The sequence below is a fragment of the Thunnus albacares genome, chromosome 17 (assembly GCF_914725855.1).
Source record: "Thunnus albacares chromosome 17, fThuAlb1.1, whole genome shotgun sequence".
Classification (NCBI taxonomy): domain Eukaryota; kingdom Metazoa; phylum Chordata; class Actinopteri; order Scombriformes; family Scombridae; genus Thunnus; species Thunnus albacares.
The window spans coordinates 21,304,151-21,328,924 of NC_058122.1; the positions used below are offsets into that span (position 1 = coordinate 21,304,151).

The 24,774-nt window shown below is 42.0% G+C and overlaps 1 long non-coding RNA gene across 7 annotated transcripts in view; it reads right to left on the minus strand.

The window, feature by feature from the left end:
* The window catches only part of LOC122966386, a 53,986-nt gene that overhangs the window by 2,187 nt on the left and 27,025 nt on the right, over nucleotides 1–24,774 (minus strand). Inside the window, exons 3-6 of one of the 7 annotated variants that reach the window (XR_006398382.1) lie at nucleotides 6,791–6,931; nucleotides 5,978–6,083; nucleotides 2,690–2,734; nucleotides 2,172–2,588 (exon numbers count right to left, since the gene is read on the minus strand). This is a non-coding gene — a long non-coding RNA (uncharacterized LOC122966386). The other 6 variants (XR_006398381.1, XR_006398384.1, XR_006398383.1 and 3 more) reach the window with 6 other exon arrangements.

Sequence of the window (24,774 nt, forward strand, 5' to 3'; positions counted from 1 at the left end):
TTATGCTCCTATCCTAAAGTGATCCTATGAAGCGGTTCTTCATCTGCAAAGGTGCGCACAGAGATAAAGACCCCCCCGACTTTAGCGACGTCCGCCGATGGTGTCGAATGCAGTTTGTGAACGCCGGCGAGTCCTTAAGGAGATGCAGGCCATTCCTCAATCGACAATCACAGCGTCTTCTTACAGATTCTCATCAACAGAGTGATATACCCGGCGAGGAAGTGAGGAAGGAGGAGAAAAGACAAGGGGAGGGAAAGATTGAGCGAGATAGAGGAGGAGCGGAATATGGTTTGACAAAGACAGATGGAGACACGAAAGAAAGAGTAGGCCACAGAGAGAAGTAATGGGGAAGGGATAGATAGGGAGAGAGAGGGTAAAGAGAAATATAAGGAAGACAGACAGAAGGAGAGGGGAGCCGGTACCGATTTGGGGTGGAGAGGGAGGAGGGCTGGATTGTTTTCAGGGTAGAGTGATTCCCTGTCGGGGCTGTGTGAGGTGTCAAGAGAGATTAGCTGTCGTGAAGCTGGAGGAGAGAGCTTGAGATAGCTTGGATTGGACAAGTGTCAAGGACTGGACATTCTTCAGACCTGGCAAGAATGGGATGTGACATTGGATGGTGTGTTTGGTCCGTACTACTTTGCTCTTAAGGGCAGCAGTCAACCCTCACTGTATCATTTTTTCCATTTCCCTATGGTGTATAACAAGCTCATCACATGCACGCTAGCGGGAATGATCATCACTAGGTCAGATTTAGTTTGAAATTTTATGGTTAGCTTAAACCGGAAGTGGCTACTCTTCAACGCACATTGACTTGGAAGCTTCTTGCAAAGGCAGATGGTGAAAGAAATAAACACGCAAAAGTAAAATTGATACCGCTTGGTGAAAGATAACAACATGGTTCATGGGCAAAGTGGGTCTCACAATTGACGCTGCTGGACTAATAAAAAAAGTAATAAAGTTAATGGTTTTTGCAACAAATTAGCCAATTAAACAAACAGAATCAGTAAGTCAAATCTGTGAAATCAGCAGCGTAGGGCATGGATGGGTCTATCAGAATTGAAGTATATATGATGTACCAGACAGTCAGTGTTGATGTGGATGTTGAAATGTGGCCAGAAACTATATTTTTCTGACAGGAGACACACAAACAGCAATCAAGATGGAGCCCTGAGTTCCCGTAACAGCAGGACAGAAGGACTTTAGGCCAGAGTTCTCCCTAAATGTGGTTGTGAAGTTGATTGTACAACGACTCTTTAACATTTTAGCAGTGTTCTCGACGCTTCTCCTGTCACTGCACCTTGCAGGTGTTGATGAATGTTTGCCATTTAGGGAGGAGTGAGTGTGACGACTTCTGCATTTTTTTGTGTCACCTGCACACCTCATGAGAGAAAATTGAACCAATCTCTGGCAGAAAATGGGCTGCTGTTTCATAAGCTACACACCCGCAAAACACAGGGCTGCTTCTGCTGTTTCAGTACATATTTTATCTTTTTCTGTTTTACAATAGGTGCTGCATGTCTTCTTTTGTCATTTTAATGGCTTCTGCGAGTTTCAAGGAGCTTAAAATGAGAGTGAATATAAGTTGAGTTAGGTGAAGTTAAAGTGAGGGGCCTTTACATTACACCACATGTGAGAAAAAAAAAAAAAAGCCATCAATGCTCTAAATCCTGGTCTCTCATGTGTTATGCTAATTAAACTAAGGTGTTAATTAATGTGATCTTGATAGTTATTCTTAAAATGGATATATCTAACACCTTTAACAGTTGGCTTTCGCAGCAGCACCCTTTGGGCAGAAAATGTTGGAAGAACTTTGCTCAAGAGTACTTTGGAAGCCAATTCAGTGTTAGGAAAAGGTTTCCATCCACAGCAGTAACTTTTACAATTCTGGCACTATCATTTTCTCTCTATGTTCAAGCCTGACCTTTTTCTCTCACTTTCTTTTTTTTTTCACCTATTTTCTTTTCTCCTTACCATGCCCTGCCTTTAACCTGGTATGACAAACACAAAGGTTAGGAAAGCAGACAGCTGTTAGTAGACCGGCCTTCTCCTGCTGCCCTGGAGCTTCTATACGTGCACGCACATGCATAGACACGCACACACGTACACACAATGCTCTGCATGATAGCGCAGTCACACATTAACACTGTCAACCTTGCTCTGTTTGCTCCTACCACCGCACATGATTCCCTTTGTCAGTTTGGGTTGTGGACAAGGAAGAAGCCTTTCCCAGTTGTCCCTGGATGGTCGGAAGCTGCCAGGCCAGGTGTACTCTGCAGTCAGTCCCTGTGCCGGGGGAGAGCTGGGCGAGATGAGCCTCCCAGGCTCTTATCTACAGGCCCACCCTCAGACTGTGTGACACCGTGACCTCGCCTTGCCGCTCCACTGCGTTGTATACACTTGTTCAATACCGCGACAACATATTCCTGGCCACCGCAGAACGAAAGTTGACTCATATAACTTCAGACTCCTCTGACCCTCATTGCTTTTCTCCGACTTTAACTTGCCACATCTGTCGTCTTGCACTCTACTCTCCTTGTATTTTCGTTCTTCGCAAATGACTGATCATGGCCAGTGTTTGCCCTTACATGCTGCAGGCAGAAACAGACAGGATGCAATGCGGTAAATGTTTCTCTCTTTCTCCATCTTCTCCTCCCTCACAGTAAAGAAAAAAAAACAAAAAACCACACACCATGGTATCCTCACATGTTGTAGCGCTGCATCTCCAGAGAACTCACTGTAAAGAGAGATAAAAAAGCACAAACAAACATCCAACATGCCTTTTTTCCCCTTCAGCAGGCTGAGTGCATTAGTGACCTTTTAAAGTGCTGTCTCCCTGGTGCCTTGCACACACCCCAAAGAAGAACAAACTACTAATAGGGCTAAAAAGCTGACACACTTTAAACAAAGATCAAACCATTTCTTGGCTATGAGGCAGTACTCGCTACATTAATGGTATTCAATTATATGGCCGAGACAAACAAACATCTTTGTAGCCAAACATCAGCAGCCAAATCTGTAAAAATGCAGAATGAGGACCATAAATTAAAAAAATACATATTAATACACTAAAAAAAATACATAATTTTATTTTTTTTAATATACACAATTAAGTGCGCATTGTTCTCTAATTCTTATAACACTATTTTTATCTCATTATCATGAGTTTGTATTCTCTTGTTTCAGATTTAATTTCTCAAACAAATGAGTTACTGCATGTTTATGGAAAATAAGGATTCTTGGACTCTAATGAAACAACAGCAATGCAGATGGAGAGAGATGAGGACACACAGTATGAAACGGATAAAAATTTACTGTTTGCTAAAAGAAAAGAAATGGTTGCAGAGTACATTTGAAATGGGCAACTTGCAGAGATGTAAGTATTTGTTTTCTTCATCTACAAAATGACCTTATTGGTTAGAATCGTGGGAGGCGGTAAACTCACACCATATGACTCTAATTGCAGAGAATTCTGTATGTGTGTGCGTGTTTGTGCGAGCGTGCATGCTCGTGTGTGTGTGGAGTGTGCTGGTGTATGCGTGAGCGGACATCAGACAGAGCTACAGGGCCTACGGCAGGGAACTGCGGCGAGGTGGATAAGCTCAGAATTGCAGAGGGCAGATGTCAAAGAGGAGATATTACCCTCCACATTACTCCCACTCGAACAGGATAGGCCATTACACAGTGTGTTTCAGACATTAGCATGCAGATAAAATAGATATTGACAAGTAAGAGAAGTAGTCACCTTGGCGGGCAAGATATTGTGAACAATACACAAAACCCCTACAAGATAGTGCCACCGGGAAATAAGTAATTATGCCAAACTTCTAATTAATCTATTTTTCAATCAGAAACAAAAAAAGACACCAGATTCTTGTATAACTCGGAACAGTCTGCTTCTTCTGAGTAATAACCTCTCAAAATTAGCTCGGTTTGCTCTCGCCTGCTGCTTCTCACTGTCTGATGGATGTGTGGCATGCTAGTCATGCCGCCTTGTGTCACCTGTGCTGCGCTTGCTCCGGGCAGGGAGACAGGGAGAGAGCCATGGGAGGTCTGGAGGAGGCCAGAATGGGGGGGGAGAAATAGACATCTGTGATTAACACATACAGACACGTGTCAGTGTGGAGAGCATTCGCTGGGAGGCACGCTGGGAGACGCTCACACACAACCTGCTCCTGACAGCACAGGTTTTCCTAAATAAAGATGCGGATAAAAGGATGAGAAAGTCTGGAGAGGCCAATGATGAGCCCACAAATACATCCACGCAGGAACGTGAGCGTGTGGACTACACCGGTAGAAATTAATGAATAGATCGCATGAAAAAATACATTTCATTTCTGAAGTGAAAGGCATGCAGCTGTCAGCACAGGTGCATGGGCGCACACATTCACACATGTTCACATGCTCGGCCACATGTGTGCATTCATGTCACACCTCCCTCTGACATGTGCTTTAACAATTGTTTGTGGTGTTGTATAGAAACATTAAAATGACCTCTGGAGATGTGCCAATTTCAAGAGGGTTTGGGGGGTTTAGAATGACAAATCCATTATTCTTTTCTAATACCATATGTTCAGATTACACAGTGCTCTGTCTCTCTCTCTCTCTCTCTCTCACCCACACACACACACACACACACACACACACTTCAACAGCATACTTGTGAGAACTCTCATCTGTACACTGCTTTCCCTCGCCCCTACTGGCAACCTTATAGGATGCTTTCACAATTTTTCAAGCCTGTATTAAATTAATAGTCAGGTGCCCTAATGAACGCTGAAACAGGTTTTGCTTGCTGTAATCATCCCTCCTGTTCATACTGACCGTTAGAAGATCCCCTCCAAATGCAGTTACAATATTAGAGATGGGGGACAAAATCCACAGTCCTCGTATTGAGCAAAAGTTTATTTAAAAGTTTATCTGAAGATTATATGATGCTTCAGCCATCTGATTTAGTTAAATAAAGTGGATTTCTTCCACAATTACAGTGTTTTTATTAAAAAATTCCCTGTCTTGATAGACCCTGAGGGAATCTGGCACTAAAAAGACCAACTTTGAAAGATGTTGACTTGTTTTGACTAATTTGGACAGTTGAAGCCACAAATTTGCTTAAAATAAACCTTTAAATTCATTATTGTTCATTAACGGATCTCTTAATGGCCAATATGAACAGGAAGAATGATTACAGATAGAAAAAAGAATAAAAAAATAAAAACATGTCAGTGTTTCTGTGGGCACCTGGCTATTGTTTTAAGACAAACTTGAAAAACTGTGAACCAATCCATTAACAATCACAACCACATTGCCCAATCTCAACCCTTACTCAAGCCTTTAAGGGTAATTCAGGTATATTAGAACCTGTATCTTATTTTTTTTGTATCATTCCTATCAGTAATAATGTTTGTACTCACCAAGTTAATTGCTGAGATCTAGAAAAGTTTCACATTGCAAGTAACACAAGTGATTAAATGATCATACAAATGCCAGGTTAGCCAACCTTATTTCTAAGTGAAGACTAAGGTAAATGCTAAACTTATAACACAAACTATTAATATATTATACCAACCTCCTGGTTCAACTTTTACCTGCTGTACTTGCTGTCAATGTGTGCACACAGTTTTCCTGTGAAGTGATGTTCCAATATTGTGTTCAGTTTTGGTTTCACCCTCAAATAAAGTGGTTTAGATAATCTGTTGGCCCGGTTTACAACCTGTCTGATAGCTCATAGTTACCGTTGGACTACGTTGTCGTCATGTACCTGATCTCAGCAAGTATAATGTTATCATAACCAATAGAAATGACCAATCCAAGACGACAAAAATAAGAACCACGTTGTGCTAAACCAAAATGATCGTTTACTCATCACAACTTTACCCTTTCCTTAACCTGAAGCTAATTCTGGTCTCAAAAGTACTAAAACTCAAAGTGGACGACAACAACAAACAGTCAGGAGGACATCGCATAAAGTGAATACATTAACCTGGGGATTGACTGGGAATAAGATGAAGTTTCAAATAAACATAGGAGGTAATGAGTCTCTGCAAGGTGAAGGAGACCACAGGGGATGACAGATGGGTGAAGAGCACCTGTGAGAGAGAAAACAAGGGTAGGTCAAAACCTAGTATATGGCTGGACCGTGTATGAAACGCTAGAGGGCTTTTAATTTGAAACGATGGATACAGGAAGTGTGCTGGGCTTTGACTGAAGCCAATTTGACATAGAGCCTTTCTCAATACAAAGTACGCCAAGTTCAGACTTTCTCTCTTGATAGTTCGGACTTGGCAAATTCAACTCATGAGTACAACCTTCTGAGGACGGGAGGACGCAGTACGGTCATTCTGCCTGCTGACAGCAGCAGCTCAGCTTCAACACAACTACCTGACTGTACTGTAACAAAATAGTCTCAACTCAAAGCTCCATCGACACTTTTTTCTCACAAAAAATAACCTCATTGACAGAGAGATGGAGTAAATCATGTTATTCAGTCTGTGATATAGCTATGATAAAAATCCAAACTGTTAGCTTAATAACACAAAATGAAATTTAACAGACTGATCTGTTCATTTTAATACATTATTTATTGAAATGTGGTGACATGGTGTACATATAGAGCCTCAGAGGCAGCGCTCTTATTCTGTCCAGTAAAAACATGAAGCTTCACTTTACATTCAGACAAATGAATGTGGCAGCTACAATTGTGAGATTTCATCTGTGAGACGGACATTTATCTTCCAAAAGGAATTATATCATATATTAAAATGCTACAGAGACATTAGAGCCAGCAGTAAATTACCAAAGAGCCGCACAGATCAGTTCATCAGATCATGTTCTCCCCAGGATGACGACAGACGTTGACCGGCCGATCATCTCCGGAGTCGTGCTGTTAGCAGCTGAGACGACCGGCTGGTCTCACCTAGCCAGCGGCTCCTCACATCTGTGAAAACGTTGGAGCAAATTTCCAAATAATCTAAATGTTTACTTTCTTGCCTGAAAAAAAAAATTAAAAGTCCTACAGCGAAAAAATTACAACAGCTCTTAGCCTGGCTCAAAATGTCCACCATCGCTGCCGGTTGGTGTGAAATGCATTCCGGGATACTCGGTTTTCCCAGACAGCTGCCTTCGGCGTAGCAACGGTGTAACTTCATCACTCAGTCAGTGACACACAGGCATACACAGTGAGTCAGTGAGCGAGTCACTGACAGTCAGACATACGTGTTTATAGTTCTGGTCCCTGCGGTCCAGCCAACAAAACTAAACCAATACCAATACCCCTCCCCCACCCCCCAACCCCCCCACCACTATCTAGATTCCAACTTCTAGTGCTGATCCCGACGTAAACTTAAATTGTTGAGAGGATGCTTTCAGGAGTCTTCGTCTCTGAGGAGTTACACAAGCAGAAATACACATTAGCACACACACACACACACTTGAGGGAATGGTTCCACGGAGAGATTCAGTGTGCCATCTGCCGATTTAGGCCATGAGCCATGAGCCCAAAACTTCACTGTTCTATTCAATTTTCAATTACTGGGCTAGAGGCTTAAGCACAAGGTCTGTATACACACATTTGAACACATACGCACATTAATAGAATAGATTTTTTTTTTTTCACACATGCATCCAATATGAGATAAAATGAATCATGCAAACATGACTGAGTTAGTTATAATGTTTCCAAAATGGATAACTTCCATTGTACCACTACTTCAGATTTTTTTTTTTTTTTAACTCAGCACTTGGCATGAAGATGCACAGTGATGAGATGTAACAGCTTAAGTGAGAAATCAGCACCTGAGGGGAACAAACACATGACAACATTAATCTATATACAGTGCATGCATGAGTATACAGACATACAGTATATGCCGCTCATTAACAAACACAAGAAGACACCAACAGAGGCTCCTGAGCCAGAGCTGTTTCTGTACCCAGTGCCAACTCCGCCCCTTTCAAAATGTCAGAGGCATACATAGCAGGGAGGGTGTGAGGTGATAAACGTACCCGACCGAAAATGTCAGAGTGTGACCCGTTGCCATGACAACCGGAAAAGTTTGGCAAGGACTTGAATGTTTCAGCCAAAGGCCAGAGTATTTGCTATAGCTAATTGAGCCTGTGGTTTCTAGTATAACTGTATAAAGGCGTAAGCTAAAAAAAAATATCTTGTAAAGTCTACATCTCTATATTAATGGCAAAAAATGAAGATCTTCCCACAGATCCCACAGATCTTAATTAGACTCCAACGCTGACAATGATCATTCAAAAAAAATGAAACAGTGACAATACAGTTTGTTGCTGAGGAGTCCATGTTTGTTTAGAAAGTAACCTGAGGGAGGTGGAGGGGGGGTGGGAAGAGGTGAAATCTGTTTAAAGGAAGATTCAGGGTCTCTGTGGCCCCTTCTGTTGATCAGTCATCAGTGACTGCATCAGTTTGCAAGTACATGTAAAACCTTTTAATGCATCTTGCTTGGTCCAACCAATGTGATACCCAGTTGCACAGTTGAAACTGCTTGAGCAAAAAGGTTTCATGACATTGTTGATGGAAACATTTGTATGATACGGGTTCGGGTGATAAATATTTATATTGTTATGTTTTACTGTGGTGCAGTCTTTTCTTTTTGTAAATTAGGGTGTCATCAGCTCCTCTGAAGGGATTCCCCTCCGGGCAACGCCTCCGGACTGCCCACCTGTGTTGGTGCCCCAGTCTTCCCAGTCCTCAGCTCATCCTTCCTCTTTTCGTTGTTGGTTCCAGTCACCAATCACCAGCCTGCCCAATCCACCACTCAAGAAGATAAAAGCTGTGTCTCCCTGTTGTAATGTTAACTCGTGTGATAGTTAGCTCTGAGGTTAACTTAGGTCTTTTGGCGTGTGAAATAATGTTAACTCGATTGAGACAGTAGTTTTGTGGTTTTGGGATCTGGGCATTAGACTTACTTTGTTTTTTCATACATTCTTTACTTACAGCACCACATGTAGGGTTTGACTGTCTAGTTGAACACTAAGCCTTATGGGTGGCTGCAGACAGTTAGGGTTTTATTTCGTTTCTTTCAGCTGTTTTCAGCTGTAGTGAACCAGTGGGGATCTGTTGGGTTAGGAAGCGTATTTTGTTTTGTTCGTTTAATGATTTGGCGCCACCCGCAGTGCTTTCCCTTTGTTCTTCACCTCAATTGACTCCATTTTCTGTTGGTTACTCTCATTCAGCTATAAAGCAGAAAGCTTGTACTTTTGTAACTTTTGTTATTGTTGGCCCGCCACACAATAAATGGCAGCGCTTACCTGACCACATCAGCAGTGTGTTGCTTCCCTCGTTCCTAGACATCTGCAGAGTTGTAACAGGGTTGTAACTACCATTTAAGTTGTTTGTGTATTGATGCAGCACTCTGGTATGTTTGGATGTTTTACTGGACTCCATTACTAAAATGAATGTTTTGTCAACCTTCTCATTTTTAAAAACACCACCAGAGACTACAGCCTCAACAACAAGTGACAAAGGTGGTACTTATTACAGGACTGTTCCATTAGAGATCATTACAATGTGCAAGAGGTTTCTAGCAAGCAGGACACTTGAAAAACTAAACAGATTTTTGAGGCATTTTGTGTAAAATTAGGCTGAGAACCAAGGAAGCATTGATGAGTTGACAAAACAATCTCAACTGAAGGTTAACTTTCTTGCTTTTTCTGGAGCTTTGGATCATATTAAAGAGTTTTAATAGGAAGATGTCAATCATTTAAAGGTCCAGTGTGTAGAATTTAGTGGCGTCTAGCAGTGAAGGTACAGATCGCAACTAACTGAATAACCCCCCTCCCCCTTTCAAGCGTGGAAGAAAACCAATGGTGGCCACTAAACTGAAATGTGAAAGGCCCTCTATAGAGCAAGTGTTTGGTTTGTCCATTCTGGGCTACTGTAGAAACATGGCAGTGCAACATGGCGGCCTCCGTAGAGGAGGACCCGCTCCCTCTGTATAAAGGGCTCATTCTAAGGTAATGAAAACACAATAATTCAATTATTATTTTCATGGGATTATATATATTTATACATATACATATTAAAACATATTTAAGGTTTACTTAAGAATAAATGTTCAGTGACAAAAGAATTAATATTTTTTCTAGATGGTGCCACCATGTGGCCATTTATAAAGCATTTTAAATTTTGGCTCATAACCTGCACACGCTGAGATGTAGAGGCAATTTTATAGTCCAGATTAATTTTCCGAACATGTATTTCATCATGAAGGCCACTGAAATTTCTTCTAACACAGAATTTGAATTCTTTGCAAAAGACAGAGACAACTGTTTTTATTTATTTTGTTGTTATTCAATACTGTTTTTATATATAACTTATTGCCAAAGAAGTCTTTGTCTTTTTTGGAGAATTAAATAAAAATAAACTGTTGTAAATAAACATGCAAATGAAAATATTTTCAGTCTTAATGTTTACGCCCAATAATCTTTGTTTTTTCCAAGTGATAAATTGTACTATTTTGAAGTCACAATTGCCAGCCAATGTTTTTCTGGTGCTCTCTGGCTGTGTGAAGCAGCCACTGACTGTGTTCCTGGAGGCGGGTATGAGGCTCACAGTTGACTAATTATAATGGAAATGTGATAAATTACTATAGTTGGCTAAGTTCAATGTACTGTAGACTGATACCGCTTACATAATAGGAAAGCATGAAGGAAAGTTTTGAACGACTGGACATTAGTTTTGGGTATTTGCAATTTAGTTTTAGGTTCTAGGAAAGTTGTGCGTGCATTTCATACACAATCCTTCTTTGTAATTTCATTGTATGAGTGTTGCAGGCATACATGAATCTGAGTGATGGCTAAACCATCACCAAATCTGAACCAATAATATGTTTTGCTTTGTCATCTGTCAAATTTATCCAAATGAGGTCCCAGTTCATTCACTAATTCATCATTAATTCTTTGCACATAACATTGTTTTTCAGTAATATTTAGGATGTTTTGGGGTCATATATCATTTGTTGTCAGTATATGTCATATGTGCTATCAAAGAGAAGTAAATAGCGCAGGAGAGGTCATAGCAACAACAATAATGACAGAGGATAGGCAAACAGATCATGTCAACAGATTAACACCTTTTTTACTTGCTCATTAAAAGCTTTTCATGATGTGATAACTCTGTCATACATAATTGGCTGCTGAGCTATTAATCATAACAGTGTTTCTTAGATCAGCTAGTTTTGTACTGAACTGAGTGTGATAGTCTGAAACTGAAACAGGTATGAACGCACTACTGAAATAAAGACAGAATCGGCGATGACCGTCGATGCGTTCACTTACTGTTGCATGTACTGAAGTGCAGTGATGCAGCTGCTTAGCTTAGGAGACGAACCGTATAGTTAGTGATGACAAATCTTTGAACCGGACTGAACAAAACGATTCGAAGATGAGCTGAGGGGCAATGAGAGCAGGATTAACAATAGTCTAATTTGCTTATCGCAGCTTTAATTGAAACTGAGCCAGTATCTGTGAGACATATTTACAGATCTACACCATCTGGTTACTTAAAGAATGCTTACATTTTTTAATTTTTTTCATGTAAGCAGCACTGTGGCTCAGTGGGGCTTTTCCATGTGTCTGTGAGGGTTTCCTGCAGGTGATCCCATTTCCTCTCATGGTACGAGGACATGCAGATCAGGTGAATTGAATGCGTTCACCTGTTTATAGTCCTGTGATAGAGCGCACCTTTCAACCAATGTATGGAATAGGTGGATGCAACTTTTTACCTCCACTAATGCAATAATAGAGAGAGATTGGTAACATTATGTCCAGATTATTATTAGTATTATGTGTTATCTTTACAGAGAGAAGAGTCATCCTACTCTGCCCTAAAGCTGCAAACAGAGGTACTGAATCCTCATTAATTGGATGAGCATCTTTTATAGTAGTGTATTATATCTCCCTGGACACTGATCTCCAAGTAATATCACCGGTGGTGCATTTCTTTGTGTTTAAATGATTATAAAACAGATATGCATCTCCTGCACAGGTAGACAAGGTTATTGCTTTTGCACTGTTCGCTTTGTTTACATAAAGTTTAAGAGAGAATGCAATTAAAGCACCAATCTGTAACTAATTTGCTCTTTAAGTGTTCGGATACATGTACGTCCTCAGAGAGTACGGACTTCGAGCTTTGTTCTGCAGCCTTCATAAGCTTTTGCAAACATTAGCAAAAAAAAAAAAAAAGTAAACAGCCTCAAATTTCAAGGCTTTTAATGGCAGAAGTAATGGAGCAGTTATTTGCCTTCTGTTCTGTCTTTTTTTTTAAACACTATTCCCTCTGCTTTCAAGGAATATTTAGTTAAACTGTATTAATCTTGGTGCTGATTAGTAATTTCTGGCATTACATTATGTTGGAGCACATTACCTGTGACTGGCAGTGGGCAGCCATGATCAGAAACCTGTATTATGAGCAGGACACCACTGTGTTTCCACTGCACAGGTATGGCATGGCCCTGAAAGCCTGAAGCTGAACCATGAACTGCAACATCCCCGGTTTGAATCCATCCAGGGACCTTTGTTGCATGTCATTCCCCACCTCCGCCCCCCATTTCCTGTCATCTCCCTACTCTCGAGTCTATAATAAAGCCATACAATACCCCCAAAAATCTGAAAAAAGAAGACAGAAAACACAGATGTAGATCAGTTTTTAACTAACAAGGAATTAATAGTTGGTTTACCTTTAGCTGCTTCAAAATAGAAACCTTTCAGTTGTTATCCAGTATTGTGAATCAGCCTGAGGAGATGTTGAATGTGCAGACAGCGCATTAACACTGTTACAGCTCCATTATCATGTAACAGAAGAGAGCAGAGCGGTTCCTGTCTGTTAGAGGAGGGTAAGAACAAGAACATAAGAATGAAATAAACCTCCAAACAGTTCTTACTGCATTACATAAGAGCCACAAAACTATAGAAAATCGATCAGTGAGTCTTTTGTTTTGTCTTTCTGACTAACAGGGTCAGTGGGCTTTTCTTTTTGCCCACGAGAGCGTAGTCACCAAAATTTATTTTAACAAATACCATTAGCATGGTAGATTTCAGCCAGTTATCACAGTGAGTGAGAGTCATGCTGACAAGATTTACAAAAAGCACGATGTTTATCCCTCATATGCCTGTCGTTGTTTACTCATTATTTGATATGAGTTGACTCAGCCCGAATGCTCAAAGCTCTGTCACTCGCCACTCGCCACGCTAATACGGGTCAATGTTAGCGTAAAGACTGAGCCTGTATAAATCCAGAAGTTATGAAAACCCTCACACACAGAAACAAGCAAACAGATGACTGACATTCTGATGTCCTGCAGTAATTTTGGAACAACGTGCATCTTACACACTCTGACAGCACACTAGCTTGTGCAACACAGTCAACACAATCACCTCCTGATCCGCAAAAGGCCAAGTGTTGACTTTGACAAAGGCCAAATCACTTTTCACTCTCTTCCAATCTCCCCTCTTTCCTGTCTTCCTCTTTTCACCCACAGCTACCTGTCTCTCACCCTCTTACCCGTATTACCAATCGGTTTGTTCCTAGGCATTTGTATCGGTGTGGGCACCCTTCTGCAAACACTGTATTTCTTGTGGCATCTTCCCCCATGTGTCAGAAAAAGGTATATAAAAAAAAAATCATCTAAATGCATTTGATGCTAAATTCTCAAGAGGGCTCTGTCCTTTTCAAAACATATTTTTTTACACCTTACTGTGGTAAATGCACAGCATCGTGTTTGGGCTTTTCCAGTATAGGGAATCTGGTAGCGAGACAAGATGAAAACATGTGTTGGCATTAAAGTCTCCAAGGGATAAATGTCCAGTGTACCTGAAGCTCTCACCCTGCCTGGCTTTTACCAGCCAGTATTTCTGTCCAGGCCACTGCATTCTTCCAGGATAAAATCTTTTCTCTCTATCTGTCTCTCCTGGACTGTTTCTCTGTGGCGCCACAGGGGAACAGTGGGACCAAGAGTGAGCCTCAGAGAGCAAATTATGTACATTTAAATGAACCGTTTCCTTGAGTCTGCTCAGCTCAGCGCTGAGAGAGAGTTCAGACGGAACGGAGCTGGAACAGGAGGTTGAGAGGATGTGTGTGTGTGTACGAGTGTGAGTGTATGTGTGTGTGTGTGTGTGTGTGTGTGTGTGAGAGAGAGAGAGAGAGAGAGTGTATCAGGGACACACACGGTGAAGCCCTGAGTAGGAGTGTAAAACTTGAGTGGACCTCAGGCCCTCGCTTATCCTTAATAGCTTTCCTTTCCACCTCCTCCTGCTGCATTAGAGTTACATTTCCACTCTGGGGGGACGTTCCGTCTTTTATATATTTATTTATTCTATTTTCTATCCCTGCCCAAATGCGCCAACTTCATCCATGCAGTGACTTCACAGAGGTGGTGATGCAAGTCTCACTTCAAAAGCTGCCTAAATACTCCTGCAGGGGTCTGGCACCATTGGAGAGACAAGGAAAGTTTCAGTCAATGCACACACACACACACACACACACACACACACACACACACACACACACACACCTGTGGCTTTGTTTCACATTCAGACAATGCATCATGAAGCCTCCTTTGTTTGTCAGGCTGTTCCATTATTTACCTCCTCCCCTTCCCCATCCACCTGGGCCTTCGGATGCCATTTATCATCCCTGAGAAACCTTGCGTCCGCTAGAACTTGAAAACCTGATGAATAAGTAAACTAGTTCCTCCATACTGCCATACACTTCCTGTCCTTTTTTACAGGAACAAAGACAAAGAGCTGGGAGAGAAGCAGTCACAGCCCTGAGTGGACTCCACATAAACCAGACTGTACAGGTTCTCTTGCTCTTGAAAAAAAAAAAAAAAAAATTCCCTGACCTTGCAAAGCCTTTCTTTGATTCTCAAAACCTTTTAACTGCTTTCAGAATTTTTCTACAAGTCATTAAAGTCATTAAGCTACACGATAAGAAGAATTTAGAAATGGTGGTAAATTGGTCCCCTTCGAGATTACACTGCTTCTCGCTTTATCCTCTGCTCTACAAGCACAACCCACCGTAGTCCTCAGTCTTGAGCTCTGGCTTTTTTTAGCCTGTTTCCATACAGTCCGCTGTTTGCCAGCCTGCCAGCCAGAGCTGTCTAAGCATTCCTGTCTATCCAATGAGCTGGAGTCAGCCAAATAGTGATCTGCTGTTAGTTATTCAATTACTTCACCTGGTTGGCCTCCACTCCCTGGGGCTGCTTGCGGGGGGTACCAGTGAAGATGGGTGTGCTGTGCTGCGTGGAGCCGCCTGCTCCCTGCGGGGAGAGACTTAGGTCTCCCTACAGCATCACGCTCATTTCCCACCATTATAGAACAGAATTAGTACAGATTTAGCCAATTAGAAAAAACAAGAATCAGTTGCCATGTCATTTCCCTAACTGGCACCGACCTGTTTCTTTGTCTTGTTGCTTGCGGGAAATGTGTGTGTAAATCCCTGAGAGTGCCGTGTGTGTGTGTTTGAAGTAATTGATATCGTGAAAGTATTCCCATGTGGACTGTAAGCTCCCAACAACTTTTAGGCGCACTAATACCAACAAGGCTCTAAGCTGCAGGCATACCCTGGATGAAATACTTGCTGTGTCTGCCAAGAGACAAATCTATTCTCTGCTTTCAGTAAAATACTGTCTATGCGGCAATATCTTATTTGTAGGCTGAGACCAGAGTCTCACAGGGACCAATTGAAGCTAGCTCTTTCCATCCCTGTGCTTTGTGTGCTAATTACAAGGGTCAGAAAGACTGATGGCTTAACAGAGAAGGTTATAAGATGAGGTTATCACTGTCAAACTCCCTCTACTCCTTCCTCATTTTCCCCACTTTTTCCTTTTTTTTGTCTCTATTTCAGGATTTTTCTGCTTCTCCACGGGGTGCGCATGGATGACTAGACCATCACAACTGACTAGAAATATCAAATCCATGAGCTGCCATAAATGATAATGGCTGACACGGGTGAATTTCCATATCCTCTGGATGCCATGCCAATGTTTGTGCTCCAGGTAGCACCAGTGGATGTACATGGAGGTCATGTGAAGGATCTCCCGCTACTCTTCTGCCCCTTCAGGGGTTTCTCTCTCTCTCTCTCTCACTGTTTCATGCTCTCTCTCTCTTTTTCTATATGGCACATGAGTCAAGCCTCCACTTGTGATGCTCCTCTAGAGATGAGAGAGACAGTTGTAAAGGGGCAAGCTGTGTGAGGATAACATGTTTGGCAAGAAGTGTCATCTCCCCTCGCATGGCTGCTCAATTAACGCCCAACACATTAGCTTGAAAAAAAAAAAAAACTTAGCCTTGCTTGGTGCAAAATTCAAATCAGCCATCACATTACAACTTCTTTAAATTTATAACCTTCTCTTAACCTTGTCATGTCTATATGAGAGGGGGTTAGAAAGGAGAAACAGAAAGACAGGCTCAGATTTTTTTTTTTATCTCCAGAACTTCACACTCCTGACTTCACATATGTTTCTGCCTCTGCTGTCTAAATGCATTTCACAGTCATCCTTTTTTTTATATATATATTTTTTTATTTGAGGAATCAACTGTGTGTCAGCGAACATGCTGCAGTGCTATATAGAGTCTATCCGTCCAGAAACATCATGAAAATTTTAAAGCTGAGATATGCAGATTCGTTCCACCAGGACCTCGATGGAACATTTACCCTACACACATAATACTATGTATTTTCACTCACCCATGCAATATAAATGTGACTCAATATTCATCATCTCAAAGAGCACATATTAAACCGTTAATGCAATGCACGCCCCTTGCCCGCCCTCTGAATAACCTAATTAGTCTTCAAATGAGATGTCGACTGGTCTCTCATATTGTCTCATTTCACAGGAATCACGGCAAGACAAATAGCACAGCTGTCTTAAGAAATACTTAAATAGACTTCAGCACCATGACGATCCGCTAGGGACCATCGCCATCACGTACACACAGCCAGCACACATGTTGGTCAGCGTATAATGATGCACATATATACTTGCAGTCAAATTTTACTGTACGTAAACACATACAGGCGACCGACACATGCTAGTACACACGCCGACTGCCTCAGGTCCTAAATGCACAGACTGGGTGTGTGTGTGTGTGTGTGTGTGTGTGTGTGTGTGTGTGGGGGGGGGGGGTTTCACAGTCCTCGGAGAAGAGTGAGCACCCTGAGGTGATAATTAGAGCTGCAGTTCAGTGGCCTTGCCGAGGCTCGGCTAGGAGAAGAGGAGCGGTGAAAGTTTCAGTCCGACGTATTGTTTCCCCACACGCGATCTAAAGGAGGAGGGAGTTAACGAACGTGTAGACAGTTGATGTTTGTTGTCGATTATATCCGACGAAAGAGAAATAAAGCAAACAGGGTGAGCTTCAGAAGTGAAGTAGCATTTCAGAAGAAAAGAAAGTCAAACCCCCACAACAGACTGCATGGCTGTGGGGGACTAGTTCTCAAAGACTTCCAGTTGTACTATTGAGCTATGATTGTAAGTCTTCTACAGTCTTATTTCAGATTGCACAGCACTTACATGGTATGACATATTTTTTATTATTATTAATAAATCTGTCAATTACTTTTTTATTAATAAATTCAGGTGTTAGTTTATAAAAACAGATTGAATTGCTTGATTAGTCCGACCGACAGTCCAACACCAAAGATTTTCAGTTTACAATGATGTGAATGATAACCATATAATCCTACTGACATCCTTCTTGCTTATCAGTAGTGAAAAAATATGCATCAATTTGCAGTACATTTCCATATATTTCCATAATCCAACCAGTAGTTGACAAATATACAGTTTTTTTCCAGACTGCATGGGTATAATCTACAGTCAGTCAACACTTAATAAATCAGCACCTTGTTTAACAGAGTAGTGTTCATTTCACTCCATCAGTAAACAAGTGACTAAAAGTCCACAGAGCTGCTGGATGATCGAGCATCAGAAACCATCACAATCACTCCCGCTTGCCGGCAGCCATCGCTGCGCCTGAGCATGTGCGTCGCCAACACCCCTAGTCCCTCAGGGTCACCTCCACCCACCTCTCCTCTCCACGACAATGCTTTGGCTGTTGTGACAGCCCTGCTGCCATGGGAGCATCTATTTTGGCGCAGACCTTGATCTTGGGTGACTTCACATTCAACCCTCAGTCTCTGATCAGATGTGCCTTACATAAACCCTCGCCTGATCAGCTGCAGGATTTCAAGTAAGTGCAGACCTGGGAAATGGGGGGGGGATTTAGGGGGAGGAAGAGCTCCGGTTCAGGAGAGCTCAGATAGACCGACTGTCTTTAAAAGATGTGAGAGCGGTCCACCTGCTGCCAGGTGATCCGCAGGGATTGAGAATGACTGAACTGTTCATGAAAATGACTCAATACTAAACAGAATGAAGATCCTCGCTCACACAGAACAACAAAATCACCAATTCGACCCTAAATTACGCCCTCCAACAGGCTACCGTTTTCCTTTTTTTTTTTAGCCGGTCACCGTCGTGATGATCAAACTCTAGTGTTATTGCAGATGTCCCACCCTCCACAGGCAGATAATTACAGTGTTAGTGATGGGGTGAGGTGGAGGGTGGGGTGTGGGACAGACTAGGGGAGAGGAGGGGTAAGGGAGAGAGAGAGAGAGAGAGAGAGAGAGAGAGAGAGTGGAGCAGCACAATGATTCATCACCACAGTGCTCAACACACACACCCCTCCTCGGCAACATGCCCGCTCCAGCCCCCCCGCCAGCAGTTTGGCAGCACGCCCGAGAGTGACAAGGTGACACTGTCTCTTTTTTCATGCGCTGCAGCTCCACGCCACTCCAATCAAACCGTGAGAAGCACCTCTGCTTCACAACAACACACGAACCGCTGACTGGCAGGAGGAGAGGCAAACCAGAGCCGCAATCGGACATAAATCATTCGCTGGTTGACAACCGCTGCCAAATGTTGATTGCTTTCTGGTTATCTTCAAACGCCTTGTTTCATTGTCTGTGTTAGTGGAAACATATGTTGGGTGTATAAACAGAAATGTATAAATAGGAGTCAAAGTCTGTGTGTTGATAGGTGTGGTGACTCAAAGGAATAAATCATATCTGTAAAGTAACGCAACATATCGACTGTAATTGAGGTTTTGTACATAATAAGCATGTATTGTAGTGTGCTTTGTGAAAGAAGGGCTGCTATGTGTGAGTAATAAAAAAAAAAGGCCCAGCAATAAAGTGTTTTGCTTTCATTCCTATTGTTCCTGAAATGCGAGCTGAGTGTGTTACCTCAGTGCTCTCTTAGCTGTTCAAAAACAGATTCAACAATGACCACCATTGATAATTTCAATTTATATTTTCCTATTCACCAATCAAAACCAAAAAAAAAGGGGAGCTGGCCCCATTTTCTGTAATTCATGCTGGAAACATAAGAGACAGCTGAGTATTTGACACCCTACAATATGTGGTTGCATTAGTTTCCAGGCTGTACACTCAGTGATTCATTTGTGCAAAAAAAAAAATTATTCACCAGAGAGGAGAAAGTGACAATCTTCCTGACCACTGTCTTTTGTCATAAACATGAACTAATGCATGATTGGACTGGCAGGCATCTTCCAAAAATAGACACCCGAGGTCACGCTGGGGATTTACAAGAACAATAATAAGAACAACAACAGCATCAACGCCGGGATGAGGTTTTGAACACGAGGATTCTTAATATGACATTCACCATGACTCCCTAATGACTCCCTCTAATGTGTCTCTGAAACGCAGCTATTGATGACAGCACTGTCACTTAACTATGAATTGTTTCAGGGTTGACCTGCTACTGAACTTTGCTTCTACATTTGGCCTCTTGACAGCTGTATCTCCTCCTATGTGCATCACAATAACATTAAAACGACTGAGACCACTTCTCATATAAAGAGCGATTGCTTATGCTCGGAGGTACATTTTCATAGCCCAGACATGGCGGAATTATTCACTTGAATTATCGGGGCCTCTGTTGAATCGTGCATGTTCAAGCTCTGTACGCTGCAGTGCTAACGCAACACTAAATATTTGACTAACCTCAGTGAAGGCAGGGGGGTTATACTATAAACATTTAAAAAAGCAAAGCAGTGTTGAAAATGCACTTCACAGTTTTTTTTTGTCTTTCGGCGGTGAAAACAAAGTAAATCTTTTAACGTATTTTAATCATTAAACCGTCCTTGTAGTAATTCAATATAAGACAGGACGGCTGCAGTTAATGTTATGTTATGAAGATGTAAACTCCTTGTACTAAAAGATCTTCTGTGCTCACCTTCAGTCCTGACTAAATCTGATATCAGTATTTCCCCCAGCTGCCCTTTGTATTATGCCATGTTCCTACTGGACAGTGACTGTCTTCCTTGTTAAATGTTCTGTTACTGCATTTATATTTTTTTATCAGCTTTTGTTAGCTTTGACTTGAGCTATGACCTGATGATCAAATCACCAAACCAAGCCTGAACCTCTAAAAACTAGTCGCAGCCCGAGACTTTGGTCTTTTTTGTCAGCGTGCAATTTATACAAAATGTACATGTACAATGAACTGCAGAGAATCTACTGAGCCAGAAAGCAAAGCACGCTCATGCACACAGGCCTCTAGTAGCTACACGCTGTTCAGTCGACTGTATCAGTAGATGATGATAGTAGTAGGCAATGCCAGTATATTCACAAGCAAAACATTGCGTATAGTTCATGGGGAGTCACTGAAGGATACCGACTCACACATAATGGTGATGAATGAATATGAATGAAACCCCCTGCACTATAAGGAATATGTCATAAGCGAGTTCAATTCCCTGCCGTGTATTTAAATCATAGATATTATCCTTAAACAGATGATTTCACCTCATATCACAGAGTCCCTTAAGCACAATTGGTCAGGATTGAAGGAAAATTCAAATCAGCTCCTCAGTTAAATTACAGAGGTTTAGTTATTGGCCTATCAGCTGTACACAGACTTTTAGAAATGGAGTAAAACTTTAATTTATTTTAAGTAATAAAAGAGCAGAAGCAAATACAATTAAAATGTATAAGCAGGAGGAAAAAAAAACTCCCTCTGCCTCTGTTAAGAACTTCTAACAAATGCAGAAGAGAAAGAAATTTCCTTGTCTCAACTAGACTGTCTTTTAAATGCTCAAGGACAGTGTTTGTGTGTGTGTTTGTGTGTGTGTGTGTCTTCCTCCAGAGCTCAAACAGAGCTAACTACTTCATTCCCACCCAGGGATATACAGTAACAAAGGGTCAAAGCCTTCTGAAGCTATCAGATACTGCAGCTTCACCACCATAAATGGACACTGCAGTAATGCGGGACAGATTGATTTCTACGTATCAAAGACAAACAGTGTTACCTTGTGGGAGGCATTGTTTTTCTTTAGGCTGATGTTGATTTAAAAACTGTAGAAAAAGACAGGATCAATTTGCATCTGACAACCCGGAGGTAAGCAGAAAATGATAATGAAGGATTTAATTGAACCCCTGTTCACGGGAGAGGAAATAGATAAAGAGTATGGGAAACAATGCCGTATAGAGTGGAACGCTGGAGTCGAGGTGCAGATTTTTATAATTAATACACTCGGTCTATGTGCAGTTTTATTATCTAAATGGCGAGACCAATGCTCCCGAGTGAGCAACAAAATTTAGGTTTGCCTACATAAGGAAGGTTGAGCCACACACACACACACACACACACACATAGAAAACCATATCTGCGCAAACAGTGGGAGGTGCTGTAACAGTTTGCCAACAGGAGATATTCACGCTTTGATGCATTTGGAAGGGTGCTAGCTAACGCCTATAACTTCCTATCCCATATGAGAATTGTCTCTGACTTTGCTCGTCATTAGCCATTCACACAAACCGCCGGCTCGGCGTGTGAGCCACTGCTTCTCCCGTCTCCCACTGAGATCTCCTCTTCCTCGTGTCTCGACTCACACCTTCATTCTCCCTCCTATCAAACCCACACATCATGACACAGTGTGCGACCACATGACATGTCATCTGCCGATATACCTCTGTTGTCACAGGCAGCAGGTGCTGATTACTAAGGATGTCACCCATTGTGCCCTGTGCTATCACACAAAGGTCTGTGATCATGACGAGCGCAGAAAACTCACAGTGTGCGCTCGATCCAACTGGGTGACGGAGGAAAGGTTCTGCCACAGAGACGGCTAATTTACAGCCTTTCCTACACTCGGGTAATACTGACAGCTAATTGTTTGTCTTTATGTCTGTCTTAACAGGATGTATAATGTATTATGTAAGGAAAGTTTTTTTTTTAAACTGACTGGAGAGTTAGTGCACAGTCATACCAGAAAGTGACACCCTGAAAATGATTTGCATAGGCTGCTGAAATAGGTAGAGGAGGCCGAGAGGTGTAGATCATCCAGTAGCAAAAAAAAATTATGAGTACATTATACTTGTATGTGCTTGGATAGGGAGAGAGATAAATATCCTTTGATGTGGAGCTGTGGGCAGATTTTTGGGTGTGACAAAATGTTTGTGCCGGAGCCAGTAACTGAGAAAGTTGCGTGACACCAGCAGGGGTGCGCTCGGCTCCATTGCACATACAGCAGCGAGTAGCCGATGCAGTCGACTGTGGCGGGGGAACCACAGAACTCTGCAGAGTGCTCTGATGAAGCTATCCATGGTAACGTCTCCTGTCACTGAAGAAAAGTGGGCGGCCGTTGTCCTTTTATAAGGGCAGCACCTAGAGGTTTGAAGAGGCTCATTCTGTTTGTCTGAGCATGTACCTGAGTGGCTATGAGCCAACAGAGCCCTGTTAGAGAGAGACGCTTGTGTAAAAATAGAAAATATAGATTCGGTTTTTCCATCATTCTTTTCTTTCAACTGGGCCACAGTGCCGACCTATTCTGTGCTCCTCAGACTCAGTGATTTAGTCCCACTCGTTTGAGTTTAAATCACTGATCTACGGACGTCTAATCAGCGACGACATACGAACGCTGCCTTTTGTTTTGCATCCATTGTGTTCAAACTGGCCTGCGTGTGTTCTCAGGTGTGGATAACGTCTGACATCGCTCATCAAGCGCTCTGTATTGTGATACAGGCTCAGCCAGTTGCAGTCCTTTTACAGAGTCCAACAGTCTTGGCCAAATGTCATTTAAAAAAAGCTAAAGCAGTTGATGCCATAGTGCTGTTTTGTTTGTCCAGGCATCAAAGTGCAGTTTAGATACACAAAAGTCATATGCAAAAAAGACAAATAATTAAATTACTCATCATTTTATAGACACACGCTCTCTACGAGACACTTATATAATGAGTCAGCCTCCGAGTTGAGGCTGAAGTTTTTTTCGAATGTGACTTAAAGGGCCACTTTGCCAGTTTTCAACCTACATCCTATCATAGCAATGTAGTGAGGACGTGAAAATCTGACATTAAGTCCCACTGATTTCTGTGTCTGCAGCAGAGGCTGCCGCTGCTGCCTCTCTGCTCTCCTGCTGGCACAAAAAGAAACGTTTCTCTCGTGTACAATGAAACCGAATTTTAACCCATTTCACTACGGAATGTAGAAAATGGGACGTTCCAGATTCAATTTTCTTTTGAGGATCATTACTACGAAATTCCCAAATATAAAAATGACGACTGCGAGACACTCTACTGATTGACGTTTTAATAAATAACCTTAAAATTCAAACACTGACTCTCTCTTTTATGTGTGGAGCCTCTTCTTAAGTAAGCTGCTTCTTTGAACCAATTTCCACTTCTTTGATCACATCATATTATATACTTAACTTTAGAAAGAAACCAAACCACAGAGCCATTGTATAATTAAGTGTGCAGATGATGAGAAGGGGATTTCTGCGTATGAGAATCTGCACTGTATGCACATTTCTGCAGTTAAATCTTGGCTGAAGTGCTGCAGCTTGAGTCCCCAAACACGCAAAACTCCCACACTCAGACGTCCGCACAATTGTTATATTTTATTAAGTTTTTATGTCAAATGGCAGGACTGTAGATATTAAGGTTTATGACCGTTATTCATGAGAAGAGAATGTATGTAGCACAGCTCCCTCAGCCAAGCACAGAGAGAAAACAAGAGACAGAAATAGAGGACCAAGAGTGAGGGCCCATTTTCATTTTAATCAGTCGGCTTGTTGGTTCAGTTGGCTATGAGCACTCTACAAACAAAACCAAATGGCAGCTCCTGGCAATGGCTGAGGCACAGAGACTTTGGGCAGAGAGATGAAGGAAGAAACATACAGAGAGGGAGTTTGGGAAATCAAGGTTTCATTAAGCTGGCCAAACACAGTGAAACTCAGCGGTGATCAGCCACTCCGATTGAGAACTACTGAAGACAAGATTGGCCAAAACCGGACATTTCTCTTCTGTGAGCCCTGCAGCGTATCTGACAATGGCTCAGTGAAAACTGAGCACACTACAGGACTTACAGACAGACAGCGCAGGCAGGAAGAGAAGTGTTTTATTACCCCGAATGGAGATAAGTCAGGTTTCTCTATTTGAATTGGTCCATATGGTCAATAACAGGCCTGTAACAGATCTGTGAATGACATGTTTAGAGTCATAATGAGGATAAATGGACTCCTTCAAAACTATTCATGTCTGATAACCTCCAGTATTGATAACAGCTTCATTATCCCTCCTCCTCTTCTCTCCACAGCTCATCTTTTTAAACAGAGCCACAGGTATTTCTTTACACATGCGGGTACATAAGCGGAGGCTGATGGGAGTTTGAGGCGTAGACATCCCGGTGGGACGTCTGCGTCAACCGCCGTGCTGTGATGTACAGAACG